Genomic DNA, 12,766 nt, shown 5'->3' with positions numbered 1-12,766 from the left:
TGGGGCAGCAGCTGCAGTAGTCTGCCCCAAATCACTGGGCCAATGCCTTAGAGGGGTGGGACACAGACTGGTCAAGCCCTCCTGAGCAGTGCCTTCCCATTACCTGCAAAGTGGGATGCAGCCATGCTTGGGTTCCGTGGAGGTTTAAATCCCACTTTGCCATCACCCAATGAGATGCATCTGGGTGGGGGTAGTCTCAGGACTACAAGGGGTTCACTGCTACATCACCTCTAAATACATACATCCAGGGGCTTCCCTGGTGGTCCAGTGGTTAAGACTTCACCTTCCAATGCAGGGGGTGCAGGTTCGATCCCTGGTCAGGGAGCTAAGATCCCACATGCCCCACGGCCAAAAAACCAAAATGTAAAACAGAAGCAATACTGTAACAAATTCAATAAAGACTTTAAAAATGGTCCACGTCAAAAAAAATCTAAAAAAGAAAATACATAAATACATACATAGATACATCCTCAGATGGGGAGCTCATTACCTTGTGTGGTCACCCTTTTGATCTCATGCATCTGCAACTGTTGGGAAGTTCTTCTTAATATCCGGCTGAAACCTTTTTCTCCCTGCAGCTTTCCTCACATGCCCCAGGTATGCCCCTACAGAGTTGGCCAGAAGCCAGGTAGAGAGGGCGAAATATAGGAGACCAGGCTACTGGGCCCTGTGACAGTGGTCTAGGGGTAGAGACCATCTCTCCTGCACTCTGTTTCTGACCCCCATCTGCAGCCTGGGTCATGGTGGGTCCTCGTGGAACTGGCACTGCCTGCCCCGACCCTCCGTGCAGCTGGTGAGCCAGCTTGAGGGCAGACAGGCCTCTGGAAGCCTGTCAGGAGGGGGGGGGTAGGGATGAGGGGGGATGGAGGGAGTCCTCACTTGGGCCGATTTTGGTGCACAATTCTCCCCTTTGCCCTCTCAGCAGAGGTCTGTCCAGCCCCTCTTGCCACCATCAGCAAGTGTGTGGGAAAGGGGTGGTGCTGGGCCACAAGGTCATTGTGAGAGGAGGGGCTGCAGGAGGACCAGGGCCCAATGCCCTTGGAGAGATCCACAGAGAACTTTGGGCTAATTAAATCCACTCCTAAGTATAGGAAAGGGTCTGCCATGTTCTGGAGAGGGAACCTTCATTCTGCCTGCCCAGAGCTTCAAGCAATATCCCTGTGCCAGGGTGCCAAGTGGCTGTCACTTCCAGTGCTGGTGACACGTCCAGTACCAATTCCAGTCAGTTGGCTGTGGCTGCCTGGCTCTGAATGGCTGCTGGGGGTTGATTTGTCATGTATGCCAGGGTACAGGGGAACCCAATGTGGTACCAGTGGTGAATTCTGGCCCCAAATCATTTCCTTTTCTTCGTTCTGACCGAGGAACTTCTGGGTGAACACAGTGGACCCCTGATGTGGGTGGATAAGACATGAATGTCTCTACCCCCGCTGTCCCCCCAATTAGCACTGTGGTGGGCCATGTGGCTCTGTGCAGCCTTGGGGAATATGGTGAGCTGAGGATCTGGTCATCTCCAGGTGCAACCAGAGCAAGAACGGCTTAGAACCACGCACGAGCCAGGGTCACTGGTCAGGGACCCCCTGAAACAAGCCCCAGTGGGCAGCATCCACACTGGTGCCCCCTGCACCCCAAAGTTACCTGGAGCTGGCCTAGGGTTGTGGTCCCATTTGTGGTCATGTGTGTGCCCTGTGTCACTGCAGGGACCAGGTGGCTGCTCTCCACCTGGCAGGGAAATGTAACCTGTGCTAAACCCAACTCGGGTGGCTGAGCCCCACAGGGATCCTGCATGACCCCAGGTAGGGTGGAGGAAATGGACACCAGAACGCGGGGAAAATGAACACAAACTTCTCCTCCCCAGGCCCAGACCTGTGGCCTTTCGGTGAGCCGCATGAGGGAGGCCAGTCCCTGGGGCCCTGCAGGATGGGCTGAGCCCACGGTGTCTGTCGAGTCATCACTGACCAAGGAGGAAAACCGCTGTTCACCGAGCGGTCCCTTTCTACCCTTGGAAAAACTGCCAGCCCCACCCACTCCGGCCTCCATAGTGGGAACCCTGGGGCAATGAGGGTGGGAGAGCGCCCGGGCCCCGGAGTCAGATGGACTGGGTTGGAGCCCCGGTGACCTAAAGCTAGTGAGAACCTCTCTGAGCCTCGGTTTCCCGTCTGTAAAATGGGAGGGCAGCAGAACGCTCCCTCGCGGATTGTGGGGAATACAATTGACGCTGAAGGGAGGGCGTGGCGCCCAGCGCCGGGCCAACAGCAGGCGCTGGAGCAGGATACCTGGGAACTGGGGGTGGTGATGCAGGCGACCCGGCCCGAGTCCGGGGATGGGGCGCCGGGCCTGCTCCCTTCCCAGCTCGGGCCAGACGGTCCGGGGACTTCCTCGAAGGCGGCCGGGAGGGGGCGGCCCGCCGGAAGGGGCGGCCCGCGGCCCCGACCTCAGCCGCAGAGGTCCCGGCAGGTGCCCGGGCCTCCGCTACTCCACGAGGGGCCGTGGTCGGCAGAGACGGACAGCCGGAGCGCCCAATGGCAAGCCGGTATCTCTCCGCGCCCGTCCAATCGGTGCCGGCTGCCGGGCCTCCCGACCAATGGAAACACTGGCGGCGGAGGGGCGGGGCGAGGGTCGCCGCGCCGGCAGGCCTCTTTTGCGCACGGGCCGCGAGAGGGGCGGAGGGTTAGTCTGGGCTGCGCTGGGCTGGGGGCGTGAGTCCTGCACCGGCGCGAGCGGAGGCCCTGGGACAGTTACTTGCGCCCGCCCGGGGACGCCGCGCGCCGAGGGACCCGGGGACGCCCGTCTGGGGCGGGGGCCGCGCTGCGGCGCCGCCCACGCCGCGCTCCAGGTAGGCTCGGGCCGGGGACCGGGGTCGGGGCCGGGATCGGGGCTGCGGGATGGGCAGGGGCCCGAATCGAGGTCCGGGCAGGGGTCAAGGCCGGGGGTCCAGCCCGGCTCTGCTCCACCGGCACCGAGCCCGCGCCGCGGTGCGCAAGACCCCGGACTGACGGGGGCGGGTCCCTTTGTGCGCAGCTTCGGGTCCTGCCCGACCGGCCGTGCGCCTCGGTCCGCGCGCCCCTCAAGCCGCGGCCAATATGAGCCGTGTCCTCCCCCTGCTCGACCCGGCGCCTGGAGCTGGCGCCGCGCAGCCACGGAAACTTTCCATCGGCCGGAGGGGCCCGGGGCGGGGGAACTTTCCTGGGGCGGCGCGCCGCCGGGAAGCACCGGCACGGCCGGGCCGAGGGATGTCCCGGCGCCGCGCTGCTCCCGCCGCCCAGAGGACGAGGGAGGGAACGCTGCCTGGGGTTCCTGCCCGGAGCCCCAACCTGGGTCCCCCTCCTCGCCACCCCTGCGCCCTGTCGGCGGGCCCCCGGACCCCTGGCTGAGGCGTGTCCCCTCTACTCGTAGTGGGACTCGGCCCAGGTTTGCCGTGGTGTTACCCTGGGCGGGCAGCCGGAGATCCCCAGCCTTCCTATTTTAATCTTTAATTAAATATTGGGTTATTACAATATGTCACCGTTTCTAATCTCTGCATAACGTGTCCCAGTGAAAACGCAACTCGGGGACTCCAGCGGCCTTCCCCTTTAGACCCAGGCGTGTTTAGGAACAAGGAAAAGAAAAGAACTGCCCCAAGGGTTTCATTCTTTAGGATCGATTCATTGTATAATCCCTCACTCACACCCCTTTCCCGAGTCACCGAGCAGGGCACACGCCGGGTCAGGGTTTATGAACCCAGGGGGTTGGATGGTGACCGGCTTAGCACCTGTGGGGCAACCTCCCCCATGAGGACACACACAGGGCTGCACTGGGAACCTCCACTCCCAGGTCCAGGCTGCCAGAGGTCTGCCCACCCCAAGCAGGTCCCACCTGTCCTGGGCTCAGTGTATCTGGACCTGGGACAGTGCTGGACCCACAGCAGTCAGTTCCCGAGTAGGTGGTCTGGACCTGGGGTCTGGCCACAGCGTGTGGGGCTGTGAATTGGGCACTCGTGCTTTCCCCCAGCCTTGCCCTGTCCCATCCACAGTACCCTGTCTGTTCCCTGCCGCCCCATGCCCCCAAGTCTGAGGTGCACTGGCACCCAGCACAGGACTGGGCACAGAGCACTTGCTGTGCTCAGGACTCTGGTTCTGGCCTGGGGAGGAGGTCACATAAGCACAGCCCGGCCAGCCCTCACCCTACTCTCCTCATGGGCACAAGTACCTGTTGACCAGGTGCCTCCTGGGTGAGCTGGGCCAGCCCTTAGTCCTGCCAGGTTAGAGCTGCCCCCCAATCTGGGCTGTGTGCCTCCCCCAGGGTGGCCCCTCAGGGGTCCCTTTGCATCTCCCAGTTTCCCTGGAGGCTGCACCTCCATCCCTGTTTGTGCTGCACAAGGATTCAGGTGGGTTCACTCCCCTTCATCCCAGGAGACAGGCCTGGGACCACGAGCAGTGGGATCCTGCACTTCCAAGAGGAGCTAAGAACTGTAGCGCAGAGGAGGGTGGGGACACCAGGCCCAGCAGAGCCTCGACCAGCCCCTAGCATGTGCCCTGGGCTGGCGTCAGCAGAGGGAGGGAGGGGACAGAGCTGGGGTGCTGTGGGATGCCAGGGAGGCAGCGAGGGGTTCTGGGACCTTCCCCAACAGTGGTTCGGGTCGGGGAAGGCATCTGTTCCCTTGCTGCCAGCTTCCATCAAGACTAGGATGAGGCCTCGGCCACTCTGCAGGAGCCCCGGAATCAGAGAGTAACCAAGAGAGACTCAGGGTCAGGTATTCCTTCCTGGGGCTTCCTGAATGGGAGAGCTGCACAGCTCAGCCTATTTCACAGGTTGGAAAGAAGAGCCCAGAGCTGGTGGACATCCACATCACCTACAGGGCCCCCAGCCCAGGCTGTGTGTGTGTGAGGCACAGCGCTTACCACTGCCCCAGTGGACCCTGAGGGGCCAGCGGCCTCTAGCAAAGCAGCAACAAGCTGAGTGCAGCCACCAGAGGGCACCCAGGACTGCCATGGCCAGCAAGACTGGCTCCACCCAGCCTCCCTCAGAGGTGGGGACCCTTCCCGAGGCACCCGCCAAGGCACCCGCTGGGAGGCTGGAGCTCTGCTTTCTCCAGGCCCCCTGTTCAGGGTGGGGAGGTGGAGAGGGGCAAGGACCCTGGGCAACGCCCCTCAGTACCCTGTGCCCTCACCGCCTCGGTACAGCAGAGGGAGGCCGAGGGCTGGGTGGCGGGGTGGTTGAGCACAGGCTCCAGCAGGGACCGTGGAGGTGGGGTCCTCCTTCAGGCGTGTGCCCTAGGCGCCTCCCTGACCCCCATAGGCCATCTTGCCACTGCCCAGGGGTCCGGGCAAGGTCTCTGCGTCTGCCACTCAGCGCAGGGCTGTGCCTCTCTCTGCCTCAGTGACCTCTGTAAAACAAGGGTGCAGCCGAAGTGGCGCCTTTTCAAGATGTGCAGAGTGACCAGCGGCCTGGAAGGGCACGTCAGGATTTGCTGTGGTGGAGCAGGACTCAAGGCTCGAGTGCAGAGCGAGCTCTCAGTCAGGCCGGCCTGACCCTCACCCGGGCTCCTCATCACCCACTGCGGCCCTGAGCTGCCTGTCCCTCTGCCGGACTTGGTTTGTGCACATGGGGGCTGCCTCGTGCTGTCAGACATCTGTGGTCTGTGCTGTTGTGGCTCTTGGCCAGCCCTTGCAGAGGCCTCCTGCCCCAGTCGGGGACACAACAGGCCTTTTCAAGGCTGGGGGTGGGTCCCTTGGCCCCGAGGCTCTTGGTGCAGGGTCCTTGGCCAGGACCAACTCTGAGGGGTGCTAGAAAGGGCTCCCTGAGACAGGTACCCCCACTCTCTCGGCACAAATCCCATCAATGCTTCTACCTTCGTATCTCAGACCTGTCCATCTGTCTGTCCATGGCCCCAGGGCTCTTATGAGGTTCTGTTCCCCCCACCCCCCATCTGTACAGTGCTGCTGAGATGAGGCGCCCTGGGGACACAGACCCCACCTCAGGTCCCAACGCCACCCTGCGTCCCCAGACCCTCCCTGCCCCCCTGCTCCCACCCTCCTGCAGGAAGTTCCCTCAGGCCCCCTCCCCACCTGCAGCCCTGCAGATGCCCTCCCACCCCCCACACTGGCATTGACTCCCGGCCCTCCTCTGCATTTGTGGAGTTATTGGCCTGCTGGAGTCCCACGAGGTGGGAGCCACATTCTTCCTGTGGCTGGATTGGGGGGTGGTGTGTCCTAAGGACAGGAAGACCTGAGTTCAAATCCTGGCCCAGCGCTGCCTTGCCTGGACCTGGTTTCCCCGTCTATAAAATGGTGTCCTGGGCTGACCCCAGGCCCCTAGTGAGAGTCCGAGATGATGGGGCACAGCCAGCACTGGGGAGAGGCTGGCGGTTATCAGGACTGATAAGAAAGGCACGTGGTTCTCCATGGGACAAGGTCTATGTGAACGTTTAAACCAAAAGCAGACGTGCCCCAGAAGCATCACATTCTAAGCAAAAGCTGATCCCTGAGCCTCAGACCTCAGGGTGGGAGCAGCAGGTCCTGCTGTGGGTGGGGAGGGTACAGCGGGTGGGCAGACTCCCAACCACGCCTCCCCTCCCAGGTGCCCACGCACACACGTGTACACGCGTGCACACACACGGCTGGCTCAAGCTCCCCGTTCTTCCTTGCCTCTGGCCCTGGCATCCTGATCTACCCCCATGATCCCACCCTGACTTGAAGCCCCTCCCCCTGATGAAGGGGCTACTGTGAGGCAGAGAGACCCACTCGCAGGCCCACAAATGAGCCATGTCCACAAAGGAAGGTTGGACAGAAGCTTGGAACAACCTGGTAAACACTGCAGAGCCAAGGGGAGAGAGCTTCTGCCACTGTGATCTCCTGGAGGTGGCCTCCAGCCTGTCTGTGGTGCCCTGTTTTTCATTTTTACAACACAAACACTTTGGCAACTTCCCCAGACCTAGATACAAGGAGAGGGAACGCGTCCCCAGACCACTGGCCGAGACAGGAAGCTGCATGGTCCTTGGTCCGGGACTGGGAGGCTGGCTGCTGGCCTAGGAGGGACATGGATGGGGGCTGGCCTCGGGGAGCCTCAGGAGAGAGGCAGGCAGCCTGTGCCCCAGGGCAGGTGAGGGGGGCAGACCCCTGGGGGCCATGACCCCCTGAACAGGCCAGTGAGATCCTGGTGTGGGAGTTTATCACAACAGAGCACACCCAACCTCTGGAGAAGGGAGACGTTATCATCGGCTCAAAATGGTCAGGGTTTTGAAGGACAGTCAACAGCGTAAGAAACACCCAGGAGGGACCGTGGCAGCTGATGCAAACTGTAGACGTGACAGTCCCAGTGGGGTGGGGGTGAGAACACGCACGGTCGTGTGGGAGTGAGTCTGTGTTGGAGCACCACCAGACGCCCTTGGGTCAGGGATGACAGTGCCCACCTGGGGCTCTGGCCCCATCCAGAAGGGACTCAACCCCGCCGGTTGGCTTCACCAGGTGCCCTCTGGTTCCTTGCAGGATGTGGAGCCAGCCGGATGGGTGTCTGGACATGCTGACCTCCTCCAGGGATGTCCCCTCCTCACACGGGTGGTGGGCTGGTGGGTGTGGTCCATGGAGGGATGGACTGTGGCCTGAGTGGTGTGTGCTTCCGGCCAGCCTCAACCTGGTGGGCACAGGGCCCTGGTCTGGACAAGGCTGGACATGGGGCCTCCTGCCACCCCTACTTGAATTCACCGATGGCCTGGGTATGGACCACAGATACCGGCTTGAGGGACGTCTGGCTTGAGGGACAAGCGTGCACTGGGGACCACCCACCAGGACATTAGCTGGACTGGTCCGCACCCTCCTTGACTTGGATGCCTGGCATGGCGGTGTCTGGTGTCGCACAGGCCGTCAGCTTCGCTCCCGGCTCAGGGTAGTCCCTGCTGCACCAGGGAGGTTGGAGCTGCCAGCCAGGACAGGCAATGGGCCCACATGCCGCAGCTCCTGGAGGAGGGCACTGAGGCCGGGAGGAGGCTTTGTCTGAAAGGGCCAGATGGCCTCTGGCACACACAGCCACCCTGGGCCACCGTCAGAGTGGGGAGGGGCCGTGACTGCTGTGTTCATGGCGAGGGCGCTGGTGCTGGCCCTGCCACGTGGGCTCCTCTGCTAATCACAGCTCCAGGGGCACGAGGCATGGTGCCCGGGAAGTGTAGCAGGGACGGAGGCTGAGTGGTCCCTGTGGCCCCCAGAACCCTGTGTGGTGGGAAGTGAGCCCTGCTGGTACCACTCTGTCAGTTTGCTGTGTTGCCTGATTTGCAGAGTGTGGTGGCCACTTGTGCTGCTCCACTGCAGGAGCCCAGGCCCCAGCCTGGCCCTCTGCCCCTGCCCCGCCCAGCCCCGTCTCTGTGGGAGGCTCAGCCCACCCAGCCCTGTGGATTCTGTGTCCCTGGGTGTCCAGCGTGGATAGCCTGGCCCAGCCAGCACCTCACTTGGGTGGTGGTGAGAAGGCAGTGGTTACAGACTCAGGAGCCTCCAGACGCCTGAGTGTCCTGTGCTGAGGGCTGTAAGACAGGAGAGGGCAGGAGGCCTGCTCCTTCCTCTGTGTTCCACAGGACCTCGGGTGTGGCAACCTGCCAGCCAGGCAGGTGGGAGGACCAAGGTCTGGCCAAGCATCTCAGTGGCCAGGCTGCTGGGCCACGTGGGGGCTTGTGGATTGGGATGAAGAGGCTCAGCCTGTGTCCAGGGCTTGCTGGGCCAGAGCACCAGGCCTTGGGACGTGGCGTTGCTGGTGGCACAGGTGGCATGGCATCTGGGGCCTAGGGTGGCAGGGGCTGGCCCCCACCCCCCTAAACTTCTGGTGGACCACCGTGCCTCAGATTGGCAGGCCAACCAGACATCAAATGGCAGGTAATGAGGTCTGTGGGAGGCTGCCCACCGCCTCGCCTGCTGTGCCTGCCCTTGCTGCTCTTTTCCTGTCCCTGTTTCTCCCTCCTCCCTCGTTCTCCTGGTTTTCTCCCTGTTTCTCTCTGTCCCTCTCTCTCTGCCTCTTCCTGTTTCCCCATCTCCTGCGCTTCTTGAGTCTGGTAACGGACTCTTCGTGTCTGCCGCAGGCACTTCCATGCAGCCTCGCGGGCACTGGTTCCACCAGCCTCACCCGGGCTGAGGGAGGCTGTGCCTCTGTGGCCGCGGCCCCCGTGGGGCCTCTTGGGGTCGCAGCCGCGCACAGAGTGGGTTCTGCCTTCATCCGTCTTTCTTCAGCCTTTTAATTTTTGCTTATGATGGCTTTCGTGTTCAAAAACTGTTCAAATTTTTAATGTTTTGTGTGGAATTTGTGGAATTCTTCCTCCTTCAATCCTTCTGTTGTTCCACGCGTTGTCTAGCACGTGGCCAGATAAACACACATCCGTCTTCTCCTGTCGGTGTTTCCAGGTCAGCATCTACACTTGAAATTTCATCCGTCTAGAATTTACTTTGACATAAATGTGAGGCAAGGGCTGAACTGTGTTGATATGGTTGTATCTGAACAGTTTCTTGACTGATGTTTTCTATCACCAGGAATTATAAATGTGACATACCACATCCTCAGGTTCGAGGTGCCTGTGGCCCCGTTAGAAGATCAGGTCGGGGCCTCCCTTTGACCAGTCTCTGTTCTGAAAAGTCACGGGCGGCCTCGCACTTGCCCTGCAGATGCAGGTTGGTCCACGCAGTTGGGGCCTCCTCCCCGGGACCCCCGGTGTGCTGGCCTGTGCGCGTGTGCATCCCGCTCTGGTTTCCCCAGGTCTCCAGCCCCTCTGAGCCTCCTTGGTTACTGAGAACAGGTCCCTGCTGTGGGAAGGCCCCTGAGAAGCCCCCACAGTGATCCGGGCCCCTTTGCAGCATCCGGCCTGTGAATGCGTGACTCCCTGTGGCTGGGAGGGCATGGGCTGTCCCACGCCCGAGTGGCTTTGTCATGCTGTGGGGGGTGAATGGGCCTCTTCCTCTAGGGTCGCGGGCTTGGCACCCCCAGGGCCTCCAGTGGCAGCACCACTGGGCCAGGCACACGCACGCCTGTTTGTGTCTCAGTTCGGGGCGGGTTGGCCGGTCCACCTGCCTCGCAAGCATCTTGCCTGCGTTGCCAGAGAGCCAGGTGCTGGCCCTCGCCTGTGGGCGGCCCTCAGCCAGGCATCCAGGGGTCTCTGTGATTGGACTCGTGGGTCATTCCCCGGGTGGGGGGGCTCAACGTGAGAGGCAGGAGCGAAGACCACGGCCCCAGGGATGCCCCCAGCCCCTTCCCACTCCGGAGCACATGCTTCTCAGGAATAACATTCTACGAGGCCGAACTTGGCTTCAGACCTGGCTCTGCTCACCCTGTGGGGCTCAGCGCAGGTGGCACTTCGTGCTGGCCGCTGTGTTATGGTGCGAGAGCCATGCCAGCTTCTGGCTGTGCCATTCCTTGCTCAGGGTGCCTCACAGCTGGTGGTGTGACTGCGCTGCGGGGCCCAGGCCACCAGGAGGGACGGTGCCACGCCAGCCGTGCTGGGTGGTCTGTGCAAGCCTGAGGTGGCCATTGGCCTAGTGGCTCTTGGGGCAGCCCCTGCCCCTCAGCTCGCCCCTGGGGCCTCTCCCTGCCTTGCCAGCCACAGTCAGCTTCTGGCTGTTCCCTGGCTTGCTCTGCTTCGTTCTCCTGCCTGGACTGGACTGTCAGGCTGCTGAGGGGCCTTTCTTCCCCAGGCCCTGGGCGTCCGTCCCCGTCCCTGTGTGACCTTCCACCGGGGCACCCAGAGTCGTCAGCTCCGCCCTGAGTTAGGTCTTGTGCTGCGGGGACACCCCCCTGCAGCTCTGATTTGGGGAGGCTGAGGCCCAGTTTCTTTCGCCCACAGGGAAGGCTGCCCATTGTCAGCTGGGGAGAAGGAGACACCCCGCCCCACTGGCACATCTTGCGAGGTTGTCATTTGCAATTGATGAGTTTGGTATTTCAAGTATGCCTTTAGTTAAACTTTTTCTTTTCAAAATATTTTCACTCTCTGTGAAATCCTAATTAGGCCATTCATTCGTCTGAATGTACTTGCTGCTCTCTGCATTTTGCAAGATAACGAGGAGGCTTCGAGCGGGCTGCCAGCCAGTCCTCCGGGGCCTTTGCTCTGTGCCCTGCAGGGAGAGGCTGGCGCCCCGTGACCCCTGCACCCATGGGCCCTGGGCCGCAGTGCCTGCGGGACACCGAGTGTGCAGATGGGGACACTGAGGCCTGGGGTGGCAAATCGTCTCTGACAGTCCGGGAACTTTGCACGATGTTTCCTTAAGGAAGCACCCTGTTAACAAAGCTGTCAGCTGGTCCTTGCCATAGAAGAGCTTCTGCAAACAAGAGACGATAGCTGGGCAGCAGGGTCCTGCAGCTGACATCTGTGCGTGGATGACGTCCAGCCCCTCCGGGATGTGGGCAGCTTGGCGGCAACGTGGGCCCTCCTCAGTGCCGCCTTGGGTGTGTCCGGTGCGGGCCAGGCCAGGCGACCTCCTTCCTGCCCTGCGGAGGGACAGCAGCCTGGAGGCTGGGGCACAGAGCCCAGGGAGAGCAAGTTGTAAAGGCTAGGGTTGACATGACCGCAATCTGCTCAGCTTCTTTCTGGGTGGAAAGCTCAGACCCCAACCTGACCCTGACAACCCTGCTGGAGGCCTCTGTTGGGGGTGGCTCCTGGCCATTTGTGGGGTCCCTCGGGGACCTCCTGTGCCAGGGGAGTTTGTTCCCAGGGTCCATTTTCCACCACTCCTGTCTTCCCTCTTGACAGCTTTGTGTCCTTTTCTGCCCATTTGGCAGGTCTGCCTTGGGTTTGCATCCTGCGGCCTGGGGACAGCGTCCCGGTTGCTGTTTAGCTTCCGCCATGTTTTTCTTCAAATCCCCACAGGATCCTCATCACCCACGATCGGTCCTTCTCCTTATAGTTTGTTCCCAGCTCATCAGTTCAAGGCCGTCTTTAACCTTTTGAGGGCACATCAGCTATTCCCTGATGTTTGTGCTGGTAAATGGCAACTCTCCTGGGTCCCCGGGGGGCAGCAGGGTCTGCCTTGGGCCGTGGGGGCTGGAGCAGGTCTGTGCAGCCTCGGTGTTTCTGTCCAGGGTCCTGGCCCGGCCATGCTCCCCACTACTGTCACAGAGACACTTCGGTGTGGACTGAGGCTGGGCACCTGCAGGCTGTGGAGCCAGGGGCAGGCCGGCCTCACAGGTCTTGGTGGGGGCAACCTTGTCAGGTGTTCAGGACAGGAATGCAGTCTGCCCAGAACGCTGACCCCCAGGAGCCTGAGTCCTACCTGCCCCAGCACAAGGACCTGTCAGGAGTGTCAGGTCACCTACCATCCATTTTCCGGGGCAGGCGAGGCCCCACAGGGCAGCCTGGGTGCCTCTGGGTGTGTGTGTGCATGACTTTGTGGGTGGCCGCACGCGTGAGCCTGCGGGTGGGTTTAAGGAGTTCCCCAAATTGTCAGCATGCCAGCTGCAGTGTTCTGCGCCCTGGCGGGGGCAGGACACACAGACAGGTCCGGTTCCCAGCAGGCTCTCATGGTATGTGGTGTGGGGGTGGGGTGGGGAGCCAGGCAGGGACACTGTGGGGCCCAGAGTCTGCACTGGGTAGGGGCGGGGTGAAGCCCCCTGCCCAGTTCCACTGGGTCATCATTTGCATATAAAAGGCAGGACTTTGCTGTCTGATGGAGGCTGGTGGTGTCTGGACCTGTTGCCATGGGCACTCCCGGGCTTCAGGAGCACTGAATTGGTTCCCAGGCAGGCGAGGGGGTCTGGAGCAGAGAGACTGGCGTCCAGCTCAGCTTCTGGGAGAGAATGGGAGTTCCCAGGGGCCCCTGGAGGAGCCAGT

General features: G+C 61.7%; 1 protein-coding gene across 2 annotated transcripts in view; it reads left to right on the top strand.

Moving 5' to 3' along the window:
- The first annotated feature begins 2,630 nt into the window (after positions 1–2,630).
- Positions 2,631–12,766, top strand: part of ARVCF (ARVCF delta catenin family member) — a 36,099-nt gene continuing 25,963 nt past the window's right edge. For both annotated transcript variants that reach the window (XM_059895682.1, XM_059895681.1), the window contains exon 1: positions 2,631–2,833. The gene's annotated coding sequence lies outside the window, so the exon portion shown is untranslated. The remainder of the gene's footprint in view (positions 2,834–12,766) is intronic.

The sequence above is a fragment of the Balaenoptera ricei genome, chromosome 14, assembly GCF_028023285.1.
Source record: "Balaenoptera ricei isolate mBalRic1 chromosome 14, mBalRic1.hap2, whole genome shotgun sequence".
NCBI lineage: Eukaryota > Metazoa > Chordata > Mammalia > Artiodactyla > Balaenopteridae > Balaenoptera > Balaenoptera ricei.
Note: the sequence above shows the minus strand (reverse complement) of the source record. Positions and strands in the feature narration are given on the sequence as shown.